The sequence below is a fragment of the Canis aureus genome, chromosome 36 (genome assembly GCF_053574225.1).
Source record: "Canis aureus isolate CA01 chromosome 36, VMU_Caureus_v.1.0, whole genome shotgun sequence".
Classification (NCBI taxonomy): domain Eukaryota; kingdom Metazoa; phylum Chordata; class Mammalia; order Carnivora; family Canidae; genus Canis; species Canis aureus.
In genome coordinates this window covers 9928501-9955930 of record NC_135646.1, presented here as the reverse complement: position 1 = coordinate 9955930, position 27430 = coordinate 9928501, and the positions used below count along the sequence as shown (strand labels likewise).

The following is a 27430-nucleotide window of genomic DNA, read 5'->3' as shown; positions in this document are numbered from 1 at the left end:
ATTAAAAGGGACTGCTTTTGAAACATTTAATACCAGCCCCACTCTTTTCTTTTTTTTTTTCTTGCAAATGAAAGCATTTAATGTAATCATCTCCATAACATATGATGTCTATAGTGATGAATGTAATGAAATACATCATACATTCAGATTTCTATTTGTAGGGATTACATAGAAATAGTACATACAACACAAATGCTTCTTAGCTATAGTAATCTGTTATTTGAAATCTTAAGATAGTTTATTAGTGGACAATTGGCTAATATTTGAAATAAAAATGTACACATTAAAAAAACCAGCATATTATTAAAACTAAAATTCTCTATTGATATATGTCCTTTAAAAACTTTAAAGGGCTATACAGGGATGGAAAGGTTAGAATGACTGATTGATCAAGAAGATCCTAGTTTACAATAAGATAATCTCATATTATTTCTCTCACTATATTATAAGATCTATTGAATTTTATTAATAGTTTTTTGCCTAATCTTGAAATGATTTTTTAAATCAAATTGATAAAAATGAAATGTAATAATTTGATTCCTAGATAGCATAAGATTAGTGGTTATTTTAGACATTTTTAAAGATTTATTTATTTATTAGAGAGAGAGAACACACATACACACACACAGGAGTGCAGGGGGAGAGGCAGAAGAAGAGGGAGATCTATCTTCAGCAGATGCAGTGATGAGCAATGAGTTTGGAGCCTGACCTGGGGCTCAATCTCATGACCCTGAGATCACTATCCGAGCCGAAACCAAGAGTCAGATGAAACTAAAAAATCAGATGCTCAACCAAGTGGACTATCCAGGTGCCTCTAGTGACTTTTTTTTTTTTTTTTTAAGATTCAAAAGTTCTCTCCCACTTCAGGGTATAATATCTGAATACTTTATAGCTCAAGAAGATGAGTCTTGCAGGTTAACTGCCCAGCTAGTGAGAATGGCTACAGGCTATATAGTTCACAAAGCATGTTTGAATTGGTAACCTCCGTGAGTACAGTCTGTTTATACAAAACTACCACAGGGTGACAAAAAAGTCCAACCATAATGCTGTCAGTTCAAAATATTTCTTCAATTTAAATTATACCTTGGGGGATGGGTGAAATAGATGATGAGGATCAGAGTATACTTACCATGATGAAAAAAATATAATTATGTATATCTTGACAAATTATTGTGCCCTATGGCTCTAACATATTATAAATCTTAATTGAAATTTATAAAGGGCAAATATTTGTATTTTGTATCTAGAAAATTTCAGAGTTTTAAACACGGAAAAGATTACTAACAGATAAATTCTAAAACATAGTAATATAGGTAATCTTTCAGCTATTTGTTCAGTTTGTAGAATTATAACTTTAAAACACAGCTGATAAATTATTCATATTGCTCTGTTTATTAAAAAAAATGATACCTGTAACTTAGACCCTTTCCATAGCCTCTGGTTGTTTGAGGTATTTCACCCTCTCACATTCATTCCAGCTGTTTTTCCTTACTTTTACCATGGTGTTGCCACAAAAATCTGTTTTGGAACCCCCAAATGGGGACCTTATGAAATTAAGCTACTAGTACTAAATCAGTGAATGACATATAGTTACATGAATTGAACAAATACCACGTAGATCATTTTAAACTACACATTTAGTATAAGTTGTTTCCAATGATAACTTAATTAATCAGAACATCCTATATCCATTCTTAAACATCTCTTAAAGCAATGAACAAAATAGTCTGTTCTTTTATTTCAGTAATTCAAACTATATTTATCATTTTTTATGTTAGAGTCTTCATAGCTATTCTGTTTATAGTACTACCACCATGTAGAGAATGCCTATCTATAGCTATGAAATAAAGACACAATTAAAAATGAAATGATTATTAATGTTAAGAATAATTTTATGTTGCCTAACCTTTAACAAATTCAATAATTTCTTGAAGAAATTTAAATATTTTTAAGATTTTGCTTTTATTAAAATGTACTATGTGCTAAGTTCATGCTAACTTCTAGGTATTCAGACATCAAGTTTTGGTCCTTGAACTTCGAGAGTGTATAAGAGAAGTTTCAGAAAGATCTAGAAATGTTGAAAATCATGTTTATAGAGAAAATGAAGAAATCTTAATTGTAAAAGAGCCCTACCAGGCATTAAATATTGTTAGAACAAAATGTAAATGTGAAAGATGAGATTAAAATGGTGGGCAGAGGCCAAATCACATTGGTGCTATATGCTACTCATAAAAAGGAGTTTGAACCTGGAGTCATTAATGGATTAAAAACAAGGGCATGACATTGTGACATATATTTTAGGAAAGGGGATGGGTTAGAAATGATTAATATTGGATGCAGAAAGACAAGATATAATAGAAATTCTAGTGAAAAGTAGAGATCCTGCACTAATAAGATAGGTGTTTTGGGGATGCAAGGGCCTAGAAAAAATTTTTTAAAGATTTTATTTATTTATTTGAGAGAGAGAGAGAGAGAGAGCGTGCACATGAGTGGGGGGAGGAGCAGAGAGAGAAGCAGACACTCTGCTGAGTAGAGAGCCTAATATAGGGCTCAATCTCAGCACCCTGAGACCATGACCTGAGCCAAAGGTAGACACTTAACCAATTGAGCCACCCAGGCATCTCCAGCCTAGACAAATTTAAAGGGATTTTGAGAGTAGAATCAATTTCAATACTTAGAGTGAAAAAGAGGGAGAAACCTTGGCATCTAGCTTCTTTCATTGAGTGAATGGTGGTATCAACCCTTAAAGTTAGAAGCACAAGAGGAAGATGGGATGGTGGAGGTGGGAAGACAGGTAATGAGTTTAATGCATGAAAAGTGAAGATTACTGTAGAAAATTGGATAGATATATATCTGAAGCTCAGGAAAAATGTTCAAGCTTTGAAGATGTAAATTTGAGATTCACCTAGTGTTCTTACGTTTATTCCTGTGTATTTCTATTATTATATAGGAAAAATTACTCTCCTGTGCAGTTTTAAAATTGTCACCTGAGTAATGTGTGAAAGGGATTTTTTAAGAAATGTATTAAACATCAAAGGCACATTAATAATTTAAAATTATTTCAGTTAGTTCATTTCCTTCTTTTTATCTTTTTTAATAGAACATTTATATGTTGTCTGTTACTTGTCAGTCAAGAAGACAAATCTTCATATGCTTATAGTAACAGGAAATTGAATATAAACCATTACAATGAAGGCCTGTAATAACTTAATATGATGATGATGACTTAGTCTTTTGGAAAACTTAAATTTATTTTTAAGCAAAATACTAGCCACTTCATAGATTTGTGGTTTATTTTGCAAGAAAACCCAAACATTCAATTTAATGACATTGCACTAAAACTTTCTATCCATTTTTAGGTACTACAATTGTATGGCAAAGTATCAGAAAGTGCAAACAGTTCTTGTATCAACGTTCTTATATGGTAAAAAATTGCTGATTTAGAAAAATGACCTCAGAACTAAATGATAATCTGATCTATTGTTTCTTGAAATGGAAAGCCTTGTTGCTAATACTGATTTTCTTAACATTATTAAGTTTTATAGAAAAATAAAAACCACAGTAAACTGTTAGACTCAACAATACTCTTTCATGGACAAAAAAGAAAGAATAATATAGAATACTTGCTTGATAATGTTCATTTCAAGTTTCCTCAGTTCTGTTGGGTTTCATGTAGATTGCCCAAGCTTCTTCAAGAAGTAGAAAATTAGATTATAATGTGGTTGAGGAAACAGAATTATCTCTCCATTATGACTTGATGTAACCAGGTGCATAAAGAGACCTTCATATTTGAAATATTTTGTCTATAATTTACTTTTCTAAATATATATAGGTATTTTATTAATAAACAAAGGAAAGGTGCTAAATTTTCAAGTCAATTAAAAGATTTCTAAATTTTAATGAACTCCCAGTATTGCACCTTGCAAATTGCTCCAGATTTTGTAACACAGATTGGAGAAGATGGGACCATGATTGTACCTCTTACTGTGGCAAAACTAGCTTCTTCAACCATTTCTTGTGGCATGGTAGACCTCACTTCTCATCTTTGCTAAGGAACTCCGTATAATTAATTAATATAATTAATAATTTTCCACGAACACTGGAGATGCTGGATACTCTTTTGAGTTTATAGATTTTGTCATCTATACCCCAGGAGTAATAGTGTTCCCTCTCATTTTTTTTCAGATCCTGGATAGTTATGAATCTTTTGAAAGTATTAGTGCTCCTGTCCTAATCCTTAACCAACTTGATGGTTGAAAAAGACACATTAACATATAAAAGGTCAGAGCATTTGCTATGAAAAACATGCTAGAAAATGGCTGGTTTCCTAAAAAAAAAAAAAAAAAAAAACCTAAAACACCTAAATTACAACAGTTTTATATCTGTGTACATTTTTTGTTTCACATTCTGGCCATCTTTATCTTCTAGGCTATAGGGAACACCACAATCTACCTCTTAAGCTGTATTACGTTCTGGAATACAGTTCGAAAACCCATTCATTATACACCTATGTTAAGGAAAGATCATTTCATGCTGACTCTGAAAAGACCCTGTTTTGAACATTTTTAGACATTCTTACTTCTAGGAATATTTCTATACAAATTCTAGTTTTTATGTTCTTTGCCACTATCAATCTATCAATTAGTAAGATTTATGCAACTTTTTAGTGATGTCTTCCAAAAATGACAATCCCTTTAAGATGCAAAGACAATGAGGCTCACAATTCGGGATTAAACTCCAATATATTATAACATTTAAGAGTTAATCACTTGTAATAGTTTTATGTCTATCAGACCATATTTTAAAATTACTATATTTTTAATTCCTTACTCCATTTCTCTCATTTATATTTGAAATTTTCCATATGTTAAAGAAAGTTATGCAAAGAAAAAGCTTTCACCATTATAAGGTTAGAACCTAAGCATGTAAAAACAATTAAAGAAAGGATCTCAATTCTAGAAGTTTGATAGTAAAACAATGTTTTAGTCTGGATACTGAAGTGTAACTATATAAAATCTGTAAATAATCACATGCACCCATAGACAGAAATACAAAATTGTAAAAAATGGGTCTACCTATTTTACTCATGTAAAGTGAATCCTTTTACAAAGGGTCCTTGATCGAATCAGTCTTGTATTTAGCTTTTTGTTATATTAGTCTGGTATTTTAGCTTTCTGTTAGGGAAAATGAAATAAAGGATTTACACTTTATAGGATCTAATGATAATGTTTGTTTTTAAATATTCACTCAAAATTAAAAACTTCATCAAAGCTGCGTGGCCAGTAAGTCAAACTACTGGTTGAAAAATGCAAATATGATTAACAAATAAAATATATGTGTTTTTGCACTCTCCTCTAATGTTCAATATTCTGTGAAGCGTCTGGCAAATTTAACAGTGAAGGCAACAGACTAGATGACTTTTTTGTCCCTTTTAAAAGCTTTAAAGTTCTGTGGAGACCTGAAAGTAGACCCTGTTCACAGGAAGGATCATTAATAAGAATTGTTATCCACGTCTGTTCTTCAAGAGGAGAGTAACTCCAGCGTTTGAATGGTGTTAATGAAGCCCCCTGCTATGCAATGCCGAGCAAGCAATTGGAGTCTGTTGAGGTGAATGGATCTCTGAATCCACTTTGTCAAGCTGAATGCGCTGTTCTTGTAGCAGGTAGCACTCACAGAGACCCTTTTCCCTTTTTCTTCCACTTGAAGTTCTCTATTCTAACAGACAGGTATAATGTATTGCAAAATATTCTAATGCTACTTAAACCTGTATCACTCTCTAATAAATACCAGCCCACCCCCCCCCCCTCCCATCACCACCATGTTTGTCTGACTTTTCTGTTCTCCTTTCATCAGATTCAGGAAAGCAGCCTTGGTTTGATATTTTTCTACCTGTAGAGGAACACCAATTTTACCCATTTCTCATTCAAAAGTTAGTCAATGTCTTCCTGCAAGCTGCTTCAGAAGTAAGAAAATAAAGGCAGGTGTAATGCATTTGAAGCTCTATTTCATGGCAGGCATGCTTCTTGCTCTTGTTGCCTGTGACTGCTAATATAAACACCTCAGATGTTTTCCTATAGGTCATGTCTTTTCCTGACACCTGACCAGATTCTGCATTCTAAGATGCTGTGTCAATGTTAGTCGAATTTATGAAATGATGATCACAGCTTCGAGCACTTGAAAAATGCCTTTTTCCTTTTCTCTTTATTTTCCATCAAATCATCTGTGTCTCACTTTTGCTCTTGCGCTCTTATTATGAGTTGGCTCTTTAACAGTGCATTTTTAAAGATGTTTTTACTCGCAAAATTTTACTTATTTTACTTCAAAAATTCAAATAATGTGAAGTGTGTATTGTTTATATTTGGGTATTTCCTGAATATTTGCTTCAGTGTTGCAGCCATCTTGTTTGCCAGTTTAATTGGTAATATTTTCTCAGGAATTCCTTAGGATGATTTCCTTCTAGCATTGTTGATATAGTGGTGAGCATAGCTACCTTCCAGAATGATTTCCTTCTCTTTTCTAGATCAGCTTTTTCTTCTGCATTCCCTAACCAAAGAATCAAAGTAACCTCTTACTTCATCACTCCCCCTATGGGTTTTTAAGCACCATTTCCTGTGCCTTTGATTCATATACATTCTTTCCATCTCTACTGGCACTGCTGTGGGTCAGACCCTTATCATGTCTCACACATTATTTCAGGGATCTTCAATCTCTCCACCTTCAGCCTTTCTTCTAATCTTAGACAGACAGACATGAACATGGATACTATGCTTCTTACCCAGTGGTATCTCTCTCAAAGATCCTTCTTTTAAACATTTATTTTTTTATTTTTATTTATTTATGATAGTCACAGAGAGAGAGAGAGGCAGAGACACAGGCAGAGGGAGAAGCAGGCTCCATGCACCGAGAGCCCGATGTGGGATTCGATCCCAGGTCTCCAGGATCGCGCCCTGGGCCAAAGGCAGGCGCCAAACTGCTGCGCCACCCAGGGATCCCAAAGATCCTTCTTTTAAATATAACTTCTTAGAGCACCCCATCACCTCCATATTTAAGTTAAAATTCCTCAGAATCCCATATAATGGTCTCTTTGACCTGGAGATGGGCTAACATAAGTAACTCTTCCCTATGCTTTGTGTTTCATTACCAGCCTCATGTTTGGCTATAAGACAACTACCTGGTGTTCTTCTCTATGACCATGTTGCTTGCTTCTGTTTTGAATTTTCTTATGCTTTCCTCTCCCTGCATCTCTCTTGCCCCTCTCTTACCTGGCAAGTCCTTGCTTATCTTGTAATCTTAAGTGTTGTTGCTTCCTGAAAATGTTCCCATTTCCCTTTGGGTTAAGTAAATGATTCCTCTCCTGGGCTCCCAGTGAATATTACTGCAATTAATCATTTTACCTTTTTGACAGCTTCAGTCCTTGAAGCAGGAACTTGACATATGAATATCTGGGACCTGATATAGGGCCAAACACATAAGATACAATTCATAGTTGTTTGTTGAACTGAACCAAACGGAACTTTTCCATTCTATTTAAAACCCTCATCTTAAATATATGTGCTATTTTTAAATATATAGTGTTTTAATATACCTTTTAGTGTGTCTAAATAGCATAAAGATTATAATAATTTTGTAATTCACTTAATGTCATAGTATCCATGTTCATGTCTGTCTGTCTGTCTATCTACCAACCCACCCACCTACCTACCCACCTAAATGCTGTCAAGGTTTTAGAGGACTCTTTGACCTTTGACACTCAATGTTTGACACATATAAATGTAATGGCCCTGTTAAGTGTAACAAATGAGTTTCCTGAGAGGGACAGAGGTATACTTAAATTGTAGGTAATAATCTAGAAACATGATAATATTTAACTTTTGAAATGTACAAATGATAGGTTGCTATTCTATCAAAAATAAGAATAACAAACTCGAATAATTCACATTCTCACCTATGAACTCTTATCTCTAACTACATGTACTTAATTAAAAATCACTGGAATATTGTAAAAATTTAACATCATGTGTTAATTTCATTAATAATATCATTGCTTTTTGTCAAGTTTAGTAATAATTGAATTTATCCAGCTGGAAAATGTTAGACAAAGACAGATAGACAGGTAACTCTTTATTGTCAATTAGTTTAAGAAGAAATGAAGCTTTTCTTTTAACATATATCAAACTTGACACATTTTGCACTTTCTAGGATTACTTTTAAATGTTTCCTGTGGTAACTGTCAGAGGTTTAGATAATTTAAGTTTAAAGTAGTTACAGAACTAATAGTTTTAGAATTTTCTTGTTATACCATACAAAGATCTTTGTACCATCTATAAAGTCATGTAACACTAGAGTAAAAATGTTATTCTAGACATTAAATTATGTTGTTCCTTTAAGTAACATAGAGAACTTTCAATTCCAACGAGGCTAACAAATTTTAGAATTTAAAATGTTCTGAGGCTTGTTTTACTCTATTCCCTCCAAATATTTAGTAATCCTTGTATATAAATAACAAACATCACTTTTGTGCAGATAGATGACATTTTTTATAAAGTTTAAATGTATTTATTCTTTATTATAGCATTTGTTATTCAATAATATTCTAAAATGTACTCTGATCACCACTGTGTACTTCATCAATGTGCTTTTGTGCTTCATTAATTAGTAACTGACTAAAAGTTAATGTTTATCATCTGTCAATCTCCTCAAGACAGATCATTTTGCTATTTGATGCCAAATCACAAAATATTATAAATTACCAGCAATGCTCCTTATTTTACTCCTTATCATAGCAAATTTAAAGATCAAACTGGCAATATATCAGATAAATAGAATAATATATTTTAATTTAATAACCAAACGGCTGAACATATTTCTCTGTGGGGAATAATAACTTCTTGGCTGACATCAGAAGGAGGTAGAAGCTTTTGGGTAATGGTAAAGAGCCTTCAGATGCTGATTCAAACCCTGAATAATTGCATAGTAACCTTATCTCTCTCTTAAAATATGATTTAAGATGTTGGCTTCTTTAGACATTTAAGGGTTAACCTTTATTAATCTGGCATTTTAGGTTTCCATTCACAAAGAACTTGAGTTGGTTGTAATCTTAGATTCAGATCACACTAGCATCACTTCAGAACATACTTTTGAGTATAAAACCTGAAAATATGAGATAGAAACACTCTAAATCTAAAGTCTCTCTCACCTAAATCTTGGATGATATTTTTAGGACAGATGTATAAGACTATAACTAAACAAATTTTCAGATGGAAACAACCAGAGTACAATATTTTTTGTAACTTTGGATGTTCATTTACTTATTTTTGACACTGGGGAAATTATGGTAAATTATGATTAAGAAGTGTATAAGGTACCCAATGATCCTAGCGTATTGTTTGGTATTAGAAGCTAAAGAAAAGGAGATTTATGGAAGTTAAAGTCACAGAGTGAGCCGCTCTGTGACTTTTACCACCTCTGTGGTGGTAGGTATGCACCAGTTATGGAGACACTGCAACTGGCTAGCCTAGGTAATGTTATCAGAACTTTAGAAATAAATACACTTCTATCAATCTGATTCCATAGTTACTAAGCAAACTTCTGGTTATTTGGGAACTCTCATCCCACTTTTGTTCCTTGCAGAGAATGTCTGGTCAGCTAAACAGTGGCCAGCCAATCACCTCCCTGTTTATAAAAGGGCTGGGGAAAAAAGGGGGGGGCGGCTGGAAGTTACAAAAATATTTTGCCAAGACTTGTGAAAATAAAATTGCCAGAATGCAAATACAAGACTTTGCATTTCAAGATACCAAATACTGAATATTTTATACAGACACAAACTGAAATAAAACTGGTATGATAACCTACTTCAGCAGTCAATGATGTTGCCTAGTTTTCCAAACTGAAGATAGTAATTCAGTAGAGCATTAATCACTGTAAAAGGTTTCAGTGCTTAAACTCTGATTTATTTTGAGAGTCATTTATTCCTAATTTGTTTATACCTTTATTCATTTGTTAACACAATTACATGTGTTTTTTTTGATCAGGTCACTTTGTTGATCACAGGGGATGCAGTGTTATTATCTTATTCCAGATGTCTGTCCTCATGGAGCTTATAGTCTATAACATATGTAACATATAGTTAATATATATTTTTACAACTTCTTCATTCTTAATTTTCCTTAAGTCTTTCTGCTTGGTAACTACAGTTCTAGAAATACCAGAATTTTTAAAGAACTTATTTCATAGTTATCAAAGATATACTGAGGTACTAAAAACAGACACAGAGTAATTTTTAAATTTTAGAAATTTGGTAAAAGTTAGCATTTTAATGAAAAACTTTATTTTCATTTGTCACATTTTTTCTAAAGTTAATTTACTTCAGTATCACTTTCGGCTAATTACATATAGTAATGAGCTTTGTTTCTCTGAGATCTTGACAAAGACCCGTGTTTTATTTAATAACCAGAAAGATATCATTACATATTATACAAATGATTCTTATCAATAGTTTCCAAACATGAGAATTAACAACAATGTTTTATGTATACATGGAGTGGTTTTCAATGCCTTTCAAGGTAATTAAATTAGTTTTTATTACTAATGTGTCAAGGAATGTGGTATTGGTTACAGAGGCAAGACTGCCAGATGCCAGCTTCAGTGGAGTGTAAAATTTAGAATACTCAGCATTAATGACCACTGGAAAGATTTCCAGATGATTGGAGACTATGAACCCAATTGACTTTTGAGACTTAAATGCAGTGTTATATGAATGATGTGAACTACTCTCATGAATTGCCTTTTTAATGCTCTATCTTGTAGTTTTTGTTCAAAGAAAACTTGTCAGACTAAAGTCAATTAAGATCTTAAAATAAAATTAGAATTGCACAAACTTTTTTTTGTAGGGGTGGATATTGGCATGTTTTGGTAATGATGCTAAAAATGAAACAACTGAATTTTGGTACAAGTCATGATATTACATAAACTTTCGTGGGAAAAACTGTGTAGACAACCTAGTTACTTATTGCCTTTGAATATGAAATATTTGACTCGGAAAGTTAACCTTTAGAGAGTATTAGCTTTATGTCATCTAAATTGAGCAAATGTGTTTTAGGAAAGGTTATGTCTCTTCAGTGTCATACTGTTACATTATCAAATACTTATGATCTGTTTATTTGTTCTTTAAGAAGAAATAGTCACAAGTAAAATACTCTTTTCAGGATTTAAAGACTGAGTAGGCAAATATAATTTTAAAATTCAGTTTACTTGTAATAGTACAAAAATATAAATATCCTGATAATTGCAGAGTAAAGAAAAGGAGGAACCATTATTAAGGAAATATTTCTGCAAGGCTATGTGAAAATCATCTACTACTTGCTGCTCTCTTAAACATTAATTATCGATTACTTACAATTCCAAGCTATCCTAAGGCTCACTGAAATAAATGGCTAAACGGTCACCCTTAAATTTTCTCTTTACCTTTTTCCTTCTAATTCACTTTGATTTTATATAGAACATTGAGGAAACTGAATAATCCTCATAGTTTCTTAGCCAATCCCTTTTCCCCAACTTTTTATCCCAAGCATGTGTAATAGCATTCTACAGAGAAACAAAAGCCATAGGAGATATATGATTATGTAATAATGTGTGTATATATTAAACATATTTTATTATAAGGAATCAAGATCTGGAGTCAGTAAGCCTGAAACTGAGGAGAGCCAGAGATATAATTCTAGTGTGAGTCTGAAGACCTGAGAAGCAAGAGAGCCTATAGTATAAGTTCCAATGTGAGTCCAAGGCTAAAGTCAGGATCAAACCCATGTCCCAAATCAAAGACAACCAGAGAAAGCAAATTCTCCATTACTCAGACTTTTGTTCTATTTGGGCATTCAGTAGACTGGATGGGACCCATCCATTTTGAGGTAGACAATCTGCTACATTCTATCTATCAATTGATACCTGGGTATCTTATGATTCAGTCAAATGGACATATAAACTATCATAAGTCCTACACACACAGTGCGGTTTGGATTTTCAATCTTCTAGTTTATTCTTCTTTGTTGAAGATTATAACAGAATCTTGAGGATTTTCCAAGTTTCAGTAATGTACTTTCAATATCTTCTTTTACCTCTTCCTTTTTCCTAAGTGATCCAAAACCATCGAAGTTAGAATTAATTTTGCTTCATTGCCATGAAGACTTTGGACTTCTGGCTAAGCTCTGAAGAGGCATCTCTCATCTATTTGATTAACAGTTATTTATTGAGTTCTTCACTCTCCAGGCACTGGATCTGCTTTATCTGAGTAACTGGAAGTAGAGATAAGTTGTCTTTCAAAGTTGAGTATCTTTCATTAGTCAACTTTTTTTTTTTATTTTTTTATTTATGATAGAGAGAGAGAGAGAGAGAAAGAGAGAGAGAGAGAGGCAGAGACACAGGCAGAGGGAGAAGCAGGCTCCATGCACCGGGAGCCTGATGTGGGATTCGATCCCGGGTCTCCAGGATCGCGCCCTGGGCCAAAGGCAGGCGCCAAACCGCTGCGCCACCCAGGGATCCCCTCATTAGTCAACTTTATATATCTACTTGTTGCTATAAGTTAATTGTCGATCACAGTGTGGTAAATAGGAATGATGATGTACTGTTGGTGGAAGTATAAATTGACTGAAGAACAATTTGGCAGTACTTAGTGAAATTAAACATGAATATCTCTTGGAATCCACCTGTTGAACTTTCACCCCCAGAGAAATTTTTGTACAAATGCAAAGACACGCAGTCTTTCTCTATGTATGTGTGTGTGTTCACCATAGATTTAGAAGCTAGATACAACTTTATTTTTTTTTAATTTAAGTTCAATTTGCCAACATATAGTATAACACCCAGTGCTCATCCCATCAAGTGCCCTCCTTAGTGCTCATCACCCAGTTACCCCATACCCTTTCCCTCCCCTTCTGCAACCCTTTGTTTCCCAGAGTTAGGAGTCTCTCACGGTTTGTCTCCCTCTCTAATTTTTCCCACTCAGTTCCCCTCCTTTCCCTTAAAATCTCTTTCACTATATCTATATTCCACATAGGGTGAAACCATATGATGATTGTCCTTCTCCAATTGACTTACTTCACTCAGCATAATACCCTCGAGTTCCATCCATATCAAAGCAAATGGTGGGTATTCATCTTTCTGATGGCTGAGTAATGTTCCATTGTATATATACCACATCTTTGTTATCTATTCACTTGCCAAAGGACATCATGGTTCCTTCCACAGTTTGGCGATTGTGGACTTTGCTGCTATAAACATTGGGGTGCGGGTGTCCCGGGGTTTCACTACATCAGTATCTTTGGGGTAAATCCCCAGCACTGCAATTGCTGGGTTGTAGGGTAGCTCTATTTTTAACTCTTTGAAGAACCTCCACACTGTTTTCCAGGGTGGCTGCTCCGGTTTGCATTCCCACCAACAGTGCAAGAGGATTCCCCTTTCTCCGCCTCCTTGCCAACATTTGTTGTTTCCTGTCCTGTTAATTTTAGCCATTCTCACTGGTGTGAGGTGGTATCTCATTATGGTTTTGATTTGTATTTTCCTGATGCCAAGTGATACGGAACATTTTTTCCTGTGCTTTTTGGCCATGTCTATGTCTTCTTTAAAGAAATGTCTGTTCATGTCTTCTGCCCATTTCATAACTGGATTGTTTGTTTCTTAGGTGTTGGGTTTGATAAGTTCTTTATAGATCTTGGATATTAGCCCTTTATCTATCATTTGTAAATATCTTCTCTCATTCTGTAGGTTGTTCTCTAGTTTTGTTAACTGTTTCTTTTGCAGTGCAGAAGGTTTTTATCTTAAGTTCCAATAGTTCATTTTTGCTTTTGTTTCCCTTGCCTTCAGAGTGTATCTTGTAAGAAGTTGCATTGGCCAACTTCAAAACGGTTGTTGCCTGTGTTCTCCTCTAGTATTTTGATGGATTCTGGTCTCACATTTAGATCTTTCATCCACTTTGAGTTTATCTTTGTGTTTGGTGTAAGAGGATGGTCCAGTATCATTCTTCTGCACATGGCTGTCCAGTTTTCCCAACACCATTTATTGAGGAGAAGGTCCTTTTTCCAGTGGATAGTCTTTCCTGCTTTGTCGAAATTTAGTTGACCATAGAGTCGAGGGTCTGTTTCTGGGTTCTCTGTTCTATTCCATTAATCTATATGTCTATTTTTGTGCGGGTACTGTACTGCCTTGAAGATCACAGCTTTGTAATACAGCTTGAAATTGGCATTGTGATGCCCCCAGCATTGGTTTTCTTTTTCAATATTCCTTTGATTTTGCTGTGTTTTGATGAGTAGTCATGTGTTTTTTAATAAAACTAAATTTATTAATGGTTTCCTGTATAAGTTATAATTTTTATCCTTGAAGGAGTTCCTCAACCCAAACACAACAAAAATATTCTCCAATATTTTCTTACAAGAGGCTTACAAAAACTTTCCTTTTCGTGCTTTAGTAGTCTATCCTTCTAGAACCACTTCTTGTTTAGCCATTTTGTTTTAGTGTGTTTGTGTGTGAAATGAGGAGACATCAAGTTAACTATTTAAAACAAATAAATGGATAATATGAAGTCAATTCTTAAAATGATTCATTGGTATCCCATTGTACTTAGAATAAAATTCAAACTATTTTCTTTGATTCTGCACTCTCTGGGCTACCTCTTTCACTGCATTTCCATTCTTTCTGTTATCATTCATTTCATTATACTGGCTTTATTTCTCATATGTTAACATCTTTCCTTTCTCTTTCTATATTGTCCATTTGTCACCTTACAAAGACTGGGGGTATTTTGGTGTTTATTGATGTATGTTGATATTCTTTCTATGTCAGCTTAAATGTTATATTTTAGGGAGGCATTTTCTACCCAATCTATTTAAATTGGCCTTTCCATTCATTCTCCATAATAGGTTCCTGTTTTGTTTTGCTTTACAGAACTTATTTACTCGTTCATTTTTTTCGTTTGAAAATTATTGATTTCTCTTCCATGCACTGAAGCTTCATGAGGGAGAGATTTTATCTACTTTATTTGCTACGCTCTTTGGAGTCCCTCATAATTCTTGGCATTTATAGATGTTGAATGAATGAATGATGGAAATAGATGTCCCATTTCTTTTTTTACTTTCATCCAATAAATTACCATAATATGTAGATACATTTCTTCCATATCTTCACATCAGTCCATTTTGTTACAAATTTCTTTCTACTGCCATATTATAGATCTATATCATTTATTACTTTGTTCCTTATTTCTTTCCTCTGTCATTTTTTTCTTCTAAGAATTCTCTATTACACAGGGATCTTAAAATTTTAATTATATGGCTTCTCTGATTATAGTTCTTCAACTTCTGTCCATTGGCTTTAAGTAAAAAAATCCCTAAGTTTATAATATGCACACAGTATTCTTTTAATCTTACATTCTCTTCTATCTACATCTCATTTTCCACTTCTCTTCATTGCAAAACTCCACAAAGAATTTTCTGTATACATTGTATTCACTTTCTCACCTTCAAATCTATTAATCCATCTAGCTAACTATCATGTAGTTATTATTATATAGCTTATTTATTTTTAAAAATTTTATCTATTTGAGAGAGAGTGACTGAGCAAGTCAGGGTAGGACTAGAGATGGGACGAGCCAACTCTCCAACAAGCAGGGAGCCCAACACAGGGCTTGATCCCAGGACCCCAGGATCATGACCTGAGCTGAAGGCAGATGCTTAACCACCTGAGCCACCCAGGTGTCCCAGAGTTTTTATTTATTGGTTGGTGAAATATTTCAAATATAAATGATAATGGAAAGATAATATACAGAACTTCATGTACCAAGAGTTAGTAAAAAATGGCAGATTTTGCTTCAAATATGCTCACTCAACTATTCCCACACATTAGATAATTTCGAAGCAGATAGAAGACACATTATTTCATCTATAAATATTTTGGAATATATTTAGAAAAGACAAGGACTCTTTTAAATTAATATATATTTACATATAGTAAAGTACATAGATATTAAGTATGCAGCTTGGTATACACATGTGTTCACTCACATAAACACAACTTTCAACAGGAATATAGAACATTGATACTATTCAGAAGTTTTCTTCATGTATCCTCCAGCAGTAAATACTATTATGATTTCAATAAAGATAAATTAGTTTTGCCTTTATGAACTTTAAAAGAAGCAATTGAGTAGTGTCCCTGTGGTGCCTGGTCTCTTTCACTTAAACATAGTATTTCTGAGATTTTTCCATGTTGTTGCATGAGTATTTAGTAATTAATTATTTTTTAGTTGTGTGTAGCATTCCATTATATAAATGTATCACAATTCTGTAGAAAGCCATTCATGGTTTTAAAAAAGTTTTTGGTTATTTTGAATAACACTGCCATGAACATTTATATGTCTTTTGATGAAAATATGCTGGATCATAGGGGAAATATATGTTCAAGTATAGTAGATATTACTAAACTGTTTTCCAATAATCTCAAAATAATGTATTAGAATTCTAGTTACTTCTCATCTTTGCCAAAAATTGATATCGTCAGTCCTCTTCATTATAGCTATTTTATTGGTGTATGTTGATATCTCATTATGTTTTGACACTTCCCTGATAAATGATTTGAGTACTTTTTCATATGCTTTTTGAATATTATTTCCAAATTTTTACTAATTATAGATAATGTGGCCATGGGTATTCTTCTAAGTGTCTTCTTAGTTGGCCTATTACTGAATGTCCACCTAGTTCTGGTTATTAACTTGTAACTGGACCTCCTACAAGTCATGATCCCTAGTCTGTTTAGAAATAAACACATTCCTAGTCCTTGGAGTCATCCATATCCCCAGTAAGAGACAAAGCTTCATCTGCCTTGTAGCCCTACTGTCTTCATTGGAACAGAGACAATGGTGAATCAATTAATCCAGAGAATATGATGGGAATCAGCAGACAAACATAAAGGCAAGAGAAGGTTTTGGTAAAGAAGGACAGAATATTCTCCGGGAAGAAAAATGGCCATGAGCATATTATTATAGCTTTTTTCTTCTTTTTTAAAAACATATTTGATTATTGAAATTTTAATATAACTACATGTACTATACTAGTTAAATATTTGTTTACTTCTTTTTTATGAAAATCTTCTATAAAACAACAACAAAAAACCCTTGAGCCATATTTTTCTCAGTGCTTAAGTAATGAATTAGGCATATGAGTTAACTTTCTAGATTAATATTGGTAGATTCTCTGCACTTGCACCTGTGAAATTTGGAAAGATTCAGTCCATTCAGCATCTGTGTTAGAACACATCAGAATTTTCTCATGCATGGTCTAATTTAATCATCTACTTTTTTATAAAATAGAGAGTGCTATTAGATAATATTATTGTCATTTTATACCTGACAAAGTAATTATTCAAATTGACTTAGCTAGTAAGGGCAGAGCTAGAACACACAGCTGAGTCTACTGGTTTGAAGCCCATTCCTCTGTCCACTGTGAGTCATCTGCTCTATTAGTAAATGGTGTACACTCACATGAATTTTAAAGTCCATCTAAGATACAGTTGGTGTTCTGACCAAGAGGTCTTTGTTTTCTTTTGCTCATGAATTGCAAGGAACACTTACACTTTTCTCGGAAGAAATTTATCAAGTGCAACTTCCTCCAATTTCATGAAGTCATTTAAGTAATTTCCCTTCCATTAAGGCTAATAAGCACCTTTCATCGTTGTTTAATTTTGTACTTTCCAGACCCCAATCCATTTTAATATTTTTTAAAGTACTAAATGTAACTATGGTCCTTTATGATTTTTTCAGTGAGAAGTTATCTCTACTAATTCTTGACACCAGATTCAAATCTATGCCCATTAACTCTTTCTAATTTTGTTTTCTGTGTGTGTGTGTGTGTGTGTGTGTGTGTTTGTGTTTGTGTGTGATAGGGAAGTAAGGAGATGGGCTTCATAACTAAGATATTGTGCATTTAAAGAGAAAACATCCGCTAGTAAATAAAAGACAGCTTTTTAAAAGAACAGTTCTTTAAAAGAGTTATGTGTTTTGCCATTTTGCAGAAGTGATAATAAAACTGGTTATTCATTGATCTCAGAGGCTTGGCTACAGCAAAAATCAAGTAAGAGCATGAACATTATTCAGTGAATTCATCCATTCTGAAAATTAAAGCCAGAAAAACCCCAGACCCTTAGAAGCCTCCCAGGAGCCTTTTTGTAGCTATCAGCTTGATTTTCTACATTTGTTCTAAATTACTTGAACAGTGGTTTATATTTACCATCCTAAAACTTTCTCTTGCTTTTGACTAAATTCACTTTAGAGAAATAGTAACCTCTGACTCTATATTCATAAATTTTGTATGTGCCAATTCTTCTGTGCCACTGTTGTCATTTTAGTGTTCAAGGCTTTTGCTTTCTTCCCTGGATGTTTTTAATACATCCTTCTCTATTTACCTATGTGTGACTTTTTAAATTTATTATGGATACTACATTCTTTAGTTGCTGGCTTAGTTTTCTCACACACCAGAGTGATTAGGCAGTCCCTCTCTTGGACTCCTCAGTGGCAATCTCTTGACTTCCATATCTCACCAAACATCTTTCCAAGTCCTCCAGACAAATTCAGGTTATGTTACCTGTCTATCACTTAGGGCCCTAAGTCCACTTAGGACGTCCTAACGTCCCCTCTAAGGACATTTTTCCATCGAATCCCACCCCCATCATTTCCTTTTCAGTCCAAACTGAAATCATTAAAAAGTGCAAATCAATCATTTTCTCTCAGACTATCCTAAGAAAATTGAACGTTGCTCTTTAATTTGGCTTTTAATGATAGTGGTAATGGTTGTATTCTGGAGATATGTGGGCATGTGTATTTTTATAGGTTCCAATCCTTTAAACAAAATTTACTTTGCCTATTCAGTCTATTCAATGTAATTACCAAAGTCACAGAGAAAGCAGTCCCCAGTTAATGTTTAGTCAGGTTGGGTCATGGTTGTCTGAGGCTCGTGGCTGGAATTCTTGCTAGTTCCTCTGTCATATCTTGGTGTTATAATGATGACCAGTTTTATTTAAATATTCCTACCACTTATATTTCAAAATGTATTATCTGGTTTGTTTTGGCTTCTTTTTTTCCTATTTTAGTCACAACATTCTTAAACATTTTACTATTAAGTGTCTTTTTGGTTGGGATAAAATAGTCAAGGACATTAAGATGAAAATGAATGAGTATTTATCAATAGCATGTTTTTTACTATATGATTTTATATTAAGTAATCTGTTCTAATGCTATACTCCTGGAAAAATAATGTAATGATTACTACATTGAAGAACAAAAAAAGCTTAAATATCTTGATAAGCTATGTTAGATACAGTGTAAAAGATTTCAGTCCGTTTTTATGGCTTTGTTTGGCTTAAATGGAGTGTTCAGTTAATAATACTATGACTTATGTCTTCTATTTTATTTATTTCACAGATAGCTACACCATTAACTACCCCATTTTTCAGGAAGTTTGCTATGTAAACTACTAAAAGAATTCCCACGAGAAATCTAATTTCCACTATGAAACACAGTTTTGTAATTTACATATATTCTATTATTACACTAGGTAATGATATGTTGTAACCTATGCAAGTATATAAATGAAACACTAGGTTTTATTTTAGAAATATACAGAGATCTTTTGTTTCATATTCTTACCATTTTACCCTTTTACAGCTGAAACAGGGATTATCTTTTTTCTTCCTTTTTTTTTGCATTTAAAAGGAAGCTTCCCTCCTTTAGTTCACAGAAAGTTGCCCATTTTTAATACTGCTTTCTATAATGTTCTCCATAGTCGATATTTTGTATAGGTAGAACACTGAAAACAATGAAATTGTATATAATATATATATATATATATATATATATATATACACACACACAAAATTGTATTTGTTTATTGATCTCAAAATTGTGTCCGTGCATGTACATTATACATTCATACATATTAAATACCTACAGCAAAAATACAATGAGGGCTTGAAAATATTGGTAAGTTTTTTCACCTGAACTGTTATGTCTCATTTTTAGTTTAGATATGCTATTTGCCTTTATTTTTCTTAATTAACAAGCATATTAATTAACTGGTAGGTATTTCAATAATTGTTCAGAGGGGAAATATCAAGATTAATATATTTTGTATATAAGGTTTATAAACATCTAAAAAATTTGCTCTATTGGAATTTTTCTTTTTTTCCCCACTTAGAATTATTTCCACTCTTAACATTGATTTCTAGATGATTGTCTTCAGCCAAGACACCTCCTCATGATTCCAACTTCTTACTTTACATCATCACTCAGATATCTAAAAGGCATTTCAATTCAATATGGCAGATAGAACTCTCTGTACCTACTTTACTATTTCAGTTAGTTTCCTAACTCCATTCTTCCAGGTACTTGATTCAAAAATCTTAGACTCATTCTTGAATCTTCTCTTCCTTTCATACTGAATATTCTATTAGGGAAACCTATTGGTTTTCCTTCATATTATATCCAGTATCTGACCATTCTTCTCCATCTTCACTTATAGTTCAAGCCTAGATCATGATAATAGATTCCAAACTTGTCTCTCTGTTTATGCCTTTGTTTCTCTTCAACCCCCGCCAGGTATGTTCTCAAAACAATAGCTAGAGCGATCCCATTAAAATATAGTCACATCATTACCCTTCTGCTCACAAAACCCCTTGGCTCTTTATTTTACTTAGAACAAAAGTTGAGATCCTTAATAATCAACAAAATCTTACATGTTATGGAGCCTTGTTATTCTCTGACATCATCTCCTGATAATCTCCTCCTAACTTACTCTACCCCAGGCACTGGTCTTGACTTGCTTTGAATAGACCAGGTAATTTCTTCATTAGAGCCTTTGCAAATTGCCATTCTGCTGCCTAGAATAATCTTCCTTCAAATATCTATATGATATTTTTCCTTTGCCTGCTTTAGGTCTTATCCATATGACAGCTTCTCAATGACACCTTTCATGTCAAATATTATAAATATCCTCTGGTACTTCTCACCTACTTTTCCTATTTCTCTTTAGGTTTTTATTCTCTGCCTCTCTTCTTGAATACATTTTTTATGAAGGCCAGAATTTTTTTCCTTTTTATTTTCACTAATGTTCCCTAGTGTTTGATACATAATAGATGCTCAATAATATCTGGTGGATGTATGAATAGTTTTTGCTATTCCTTTCCCTAAAGGGGGGGAGGAATTTGAATAGGGTGGGAGAGGATTGCTTAGTATAAACAAAGAATGCAAGTACTCAGCTCAAGGTTCTAAAAAGCTACTCTGAGTTACAGCGATCCTCACCTTTCAATCTCTTTTTTCACAGTGGGTCAAGGAGCAAGAGATCCTTCAGGTTTGAAAACAAGATAGCAACCCACTTTAAAATCCCATTCTTGTGTTTTGTTGAAAGAATATTCTGATTGGCGGGTATGGGAAATAGTGTCTCCAAAACAAGTTTACTCATTGAAAGCTTGTTGGCCAAGGGATCTATGAGATGGAGAGAATATGGATACTGGAATTAAAACAAAACAAAACAAAACAAAAAAAACTAGGTCTGGTTTGCTAATGTAAAATTCTCACTATTCACTAGAATTTTTAATGCCCCGCAAAGCATTAAGTTCTTGTAACATCTGGATTTTTATAACAAATTTCAGTGCAAGGGATACAAAGATCATAATAAGATATATGGAATATCTCTTCCTTTTCCATTTTACCCTAAACTAGAAGACAATCAATGATGGGAATCAATAGGCTTCATCAATCTGAAACAGAAAGAGTGGAGGCAATTGACTTAAAATTCTTCTCAATTCAACCTTTAGTGGCTGGCCTATTGGACATGTCTGGTCCTTTCTGTCATCAATCCTCTGGAGGCATCAGAGAATGAATACTCATCACAACAGCCCTGTTATTTTCCTTGAAAACATTGTGCCTGTATGTTGAAATCACAGTATGCAATCTATTTATTGAGTTGGTCACAAAGGAAGAGTCCTAGATAAGTCATTATATAAATTTGACATTATATTTTGAAAAGATTTACTTTTCTTTTATCTATGAAACTTCATTATTATGCTTTTATAAGACATTATGGGTGCATTAAGATATGAAGATTGCTTAATATTGCGATCTCCATGCATAATTTATGCTTAGAGCAAAGAGAACTTTTTTGAACACCTATGGCATAGCTCTTCTTGTAAGATAATACAGTTACAATCCTCATGATTTGCTAGGTGAGAAAAAATCCACCAATAAGAATACCAAAATTGTTATTAGGAGTGAGTGGCATACTAGGATTTTTGAGATTTTGCTCATTGAAACTATCTTTAAAATAAACTTTATTTTGCAAGTGTAGACATGATACTCTAGTAACTTAAATACAAGAAAGGAATAAGTTTAGCTAAATGATTTATTACTACTTAACATTAGAAAATAGTTTGAATTGTGTAAATAGCTGCTTTTACACATTAAAGAGTAATAGAATTAGAGTATAGCTAGAATATAACTAGATACTGGAATATATATTGTTATATGGTTTACAACGTGATTGTTACTTTCTATAATTATTACCATAACTCTGTGAAATTAGTTCCTGTGAAATTAGATTTGCCTTTGAGGAAATCTGAGATTAACCTGGTTAATGCATATTCAAAGCCATACAAGCCGTAAGTGGCAGAGTGAGGATTCAAACTCACATTCTTTAATACCATTTTTAGAGCTCTTTATAAGACACTGAAGGAATATGTAAACTCCCCGATTCTCTGTGTGTGGAAAGAAATATCCTCCAGTAAATTGTTCTGTCTAATTTTACTGCATAATTAAGCAGATTATAGGATAAATTAATGTGTTGGCACAGTTAACTATTTCTTATTTACTTTTCTTTCCCTGTGGAGTCTGCTACTCTGCAGGAGGTCTTTTAAATGGAAACATTCCATTAACTTTCTTAACACAGAGGTGGGAGACAAACACAGCAACTAATACAACGATAATAGCTACCCTTAGGCACCTTAACAAGTTGTCACCTCAAATATTAGCAGTAAATCATGGAAGGAAGGTGACAGTAGGGGGAAGCCAGAAGATAGTCTTGCATATTTTTTTCTCAAAATGTGATCTGCTTCAGAATCCTGAGGATGTTTATTAAACACACAGATTCCTGGGCTCCAGCCTAAACTACTGAATCCGAATTTCACAGCTGGGTCCCAAGCCTGTCAGTTCTAAAAGCCCCCTACATGATTTTTTTTTTCCATCCAGGCACATTAAATATTAAGACGGATATCTAGTTCATTCTGAGTCAACAGACTTCAGATAGTACCCTTTCTCTGCATGTAGGGTACTCTGGCTAATTTAAACACGAATTTACTGAAAGATTTCAAAAGTTTATTGAAGCAGAAGAAGCAGTACCAGGAGAAAGAAGGAACAGTTAATCCTTGGGGTCTAGGAAGAGCAAACCACAACATGAACAATCTGTTCAGGGCATTGTAGCCCGAAAGCCTTTCAGGATTACAACAGTGCAGAGCTAGCCTCTTATCTAATGGGTATCTGGCCCCCCAGACCACGCTGGATCCAGTGGGGAAAAGACCATTCCAGTAAGGAATCTGGATGCTATTAGAAAGGATAGTTAATGCTGAGAGCAGTCTAAACATAACTGCCCTCTGTATAGTACATACAAGTTTAGTTTCATTACTGATGCCTGATATGCATTCTGCAGGCAGCCCCAGTAAGATCTAGCTGGAAGGGGCCTCCACTTATAGAAACAATAGAAAACAGTTTAATAGAAAACAGTTTAATTACTAGCTATGAACTCTCAGGCCATCAGTGAGTGCTGGAGCTTTGAAAGGTCTCAGTCCAGCCTACCTCAGCCCTTTGGTGGTCTTTTATAGCCTCAAAGCTTTCCTTGTGGACACTAATCATTCCCTTACCCTCACTACAAGAGAGCCTATCAAGTTCTAGGTGATAGCTCCCAAGTTTGATTAATTCAGTAAGATTTTGCCGTGAAAATATAGAAAAAATAAATTACTTTTATGGAATAGTACTCACTTTAGTTACTGATTGAAGCTTAATTATTCATATAACCATAATCCCCATGCCATCAGGGTTCCATTGTGTGCCTGCTGCCTTACCATTCCTTCTACCTAGAATACTCCTCCTCCGGATCATCATATTTTGGGGTCCCTATCAGCATTCATATTTTAGGTCAAGAAGCCCTTTCCAACCATCAAATCTCCATAAGCTGCTCCTACCTTCCACCATGCTTTCCCTGACTCATCATTCACTGGTCCTGCGTTTCTTTCATAGCACTCATAATTATTTCAGATCATTTATTAGCAAATTGGTTTTACCTGTCTAGTATGATTAGAACATTAACCACCCCCCTCCTTGCTGCATATATATACCCAAATAAAATGGAAAGTATTTGCCTTTGTTTTGGCATGCCTGAGACTGCATCTTATTTTGAGTAGGATGTCATGAATTTATACTTCTTACTTGAATTCATAGTTCTCATAATGCTACTCTCCTTAGCAAGGGACATGGAAAGCTCTTCTTTTTCATCCTGTCTTTAAAGCTCTTCTTTTCCATCCTTTTAACATTTCACCATCAACCCTGTGCTTTAAACACATCACTATGATTTAGAGTTTGTGGAATATGCCAGCTATCCCATTTTCTACGAAGATTTCTGTGTTCTTTGCCTTCACAAAGAGTTCAGTTTAAAGGGAGAGAGAAAAAGAAAGAGGGAGAGTGAAGCTGACTGGATTGGGTGGCTAGACAGTTCATGATTTGTCTCTCTTATTTTCGTTTCATGGCTAAATTTTCTCCCTAGACTTCTTTGTCTTTCTCTAGCAAGAGTTTAATTGGGTATTACAACAGTAAAGCAAAATGTAAGTCAGTTTCACCATAAGTCATGAATGTTTAAATTTTAGGCAATGATTAGTAAAGATGAGAGAAGTTAGATCTGAAACATATACTATGTTGATTAAAGTAGTGTTTGCACTTTTATTGTCACATATAATTATGTTTTATATAATGAGATAATATATATAAAATTAGATTATATGAATGTATAAATTATATTTAATTAAATATGTCATATATTTTAGTATACTTAATATGATATAATTTTATTTTATTTTACTCTTGCTTATGACAGGACTATTAGACCTTACAGATAAATTCCACTGCCTATGAAATTGAGACAACCAGGGTTTTTCCATTCAAACATATGTAGTCCTTCAAGGGACTCTGTAAACCCCTTCTTAACTATTTGGACAATTTAAAAATGTCACTCTCTGTTGATTTACACCAAGTTTGATTTATCTTTTTTTAAAAATTGCAAACTAATGTTATTATTTACCTCTAATATTTAAAATTTTTTTTATTTATTCATGAGAGACAGAGAGAGAGAGGCAGAGACACAGGCAGAGGGAGAAGCAGGCTCCATGCAGGGAGCCTGACGTGGGACTTTATCCCGGGTCTCCGGGTTCACACCCTGGGCTGAAGACGGCGCTAACTGCTGAGCCACCCGGGCTGCCCCAATTTACCTCTAATGTTATAGGAAAAGCTAGTAAAGCTTGTTTAGCTAACTTTATTGAAATATAATTTGACGAAAAGTTGCAATTTTTTTGTACTGTACCAATTTTAATCTTTTATTATTTTTTATAATTATTTTTTTATTGGAGTTCATTTTGCCAACATATAGCATAACACCCAGTGCTCATCCTGTCAAGTGCCCCCCTCAGTGCCCGTCACCCAGTCACCCCCACCCCCACCTGCCTCCCTTTCCACTACCCCTTGTTTGTTTTCCCAGAGTTAGGAATCTCTCATGTTCTGACTCCCTCACTGATATTTCCCACTCATTTTCTCTCCTTTCCCCTTTATTCCCTTTCCCTATTTTTTATATTCCCCAAATTAATGAGACCATACAATGTTTGTCCTTCTCTGATGGGCTTACTTCACTCAGCATAATACCCTCGAGTTCCATCCACGTTGAAGCAAAATGGTGGGTATTTGTCGTTTCTAATGGCTGAGGAGTATTCCATTGTATACATAGACCACAGCTTCTTTATCCATTCATCTTTCGATGGACACGGAGGCTCCTTCCACTCTGGCTATTGTGGACATTGCTGCTATAAACATTGGGGTGCAGGTTGTCCTGCCATTTTACTGCATCTGTGTCTTTGGGGTAAATCCCCAGCAGTGCAATTGCTGGGTCATAGGTCAGGTCTATTTTTAACTCTTTGAAGAACCTCCACACAGTTTTCCAGAGTGGTTGCACCAGTTCCCATTCCCACCAACAGTGCAAGAGGGTTCCCCTTTCTCGACATCCTCTCCAACATTTGCTGTTTCCTGTCTTGTTAATTTTCCCCATTCTCACTGGTGTGAGGTGGTATCTCATGTGGTTTTGATTTGTATTTCCCTGATGGCAAGTGATTTGGAGCATTTTCTCATGTGCTTCTTGTTTTTTCTCTTGTTGATATGATCTATCACACTGATTGCTTTACGAGTGTTGGACCATCTTTGCATCCCGGGAATCAATCCCACTTGGTCATGCTGAATAATCTTAATGTACTGTTCGATCCAATTGGCTAGTTATCTTGTTGAGAATTTTTGCATCTGTGTTCATCAGGGATATTGGTCTATAATTCTCCTTTTTGGTGGGGTCTTTGGTTTTGGAATTAAGGTGATGCTGGCCTCATAGAACGAGTTTGGAAGTATTCCCTCCCTTTCTATCTTTCGGAACAGCTTTAGTAGAATAGGTATTGTTTCTTTTTTAAACATTTGATAGAATTCCCCTGGGAAGCCATCTGGCCCTGGACTTTTGTGTCTTGGGAGGTTTTCGATGACTGCTTCAGTTTCTTCCCTGGTTATTGGCCTGTTCAGGTTTTCTATTTCTTCCTGTTCCAGTTTTGGTAGTTTGTGGTTTTCCAGAAATGCATCCATTTTTTCTAGATTGCCTAATTTATTGGTGTATAGCTGTTCATAATATGTTTTTAAAATCATTTGTTTTTCCTTGGTATTGGTGGTGATCTCTCCTTTTTTATTCACGATTTTATTAATTTGAGTCTTTTCTCTTTTGTTTTTAATAAAGCTGGCTAATGGTTTATCAATCTTATTAATTCTTTCAAAAAACCAATTCCTGGTTTTGCTTATCTGTTCCACAGTTCTTCTGGTCTCTATTTCATTTAGTTCTGCTTGAATCTTTATTACCTCTCTTCTTCTGCTAGGTGTAGGTTTTATTTGCTGTTCTTTCTCCAGTTCCTTTAGGTGCATGGTTAGCTTTTGTATTTGAGTTTTTTCAAGTTTTTTGAGGGATGCTTGTATTGCGATGTATTTCCCTCTCAGGACTGCTTTTGCTGTATCCCAAAGATTTTGAATGTTGTATCTTCATTCTCATTAGTTTCCATGAATCTT

At 34.2% G+C, this 27430-nt stretch overlaps 1 protein-coding gene and 2 long non-coding RNA genes across 14 annotated transcripts in view; 2 read left to right on the top strand and 1 right to left on the bottom strand.

Annotated features, from left to right (window-relative positions):
• The window catches only part of LOC144305928 (uncharacterized), an 81078-nt gene extending 56091 nt beyond the window's left edge, over positions 1-24987 (top strand). The window contains exons 2-3 of one of the 2 annotated variants that reach the window (XR_013372957.1): positions 4186-4281; positions 21850-24987. This is a non-coding gene — a long non-coding RNA (uncharacterized LOC144305928). Of the gene's footprint in view, positions 1-4185; positions 4390-21849 lie in introns of those variants that run through there. The other variant, XR_013372956.1, reaches the window with a different exon arrangement.
• The window catches only part of SPAG16 (sperm associated antigen 16), a 911935-nt gene that overhangs the window by 222593 nt on the left and 661912 nt on the right, over positions 1-27430 (top strand). The window lies entirely within an intron of this gene.
• Positions 3623-27430, bottom strand: part of LOC144305923 (uncharacterized) — a 33469-nt gene continuing 9661 nt past the window's right edge. Inside the window, exons 3-4 of the long non-coding RNA XR_013372952.1 lie at positions 7395-7449; positions 3623-3689 (exon numbers count right to left, since the gene is read on the bottom strand). This is a non-coding gene — a long non-coding RNA (uncharacterized LOC144305923). The remainder of the gene's footprint in view (positions 3690-7394; positions 7450-27430) is intronic.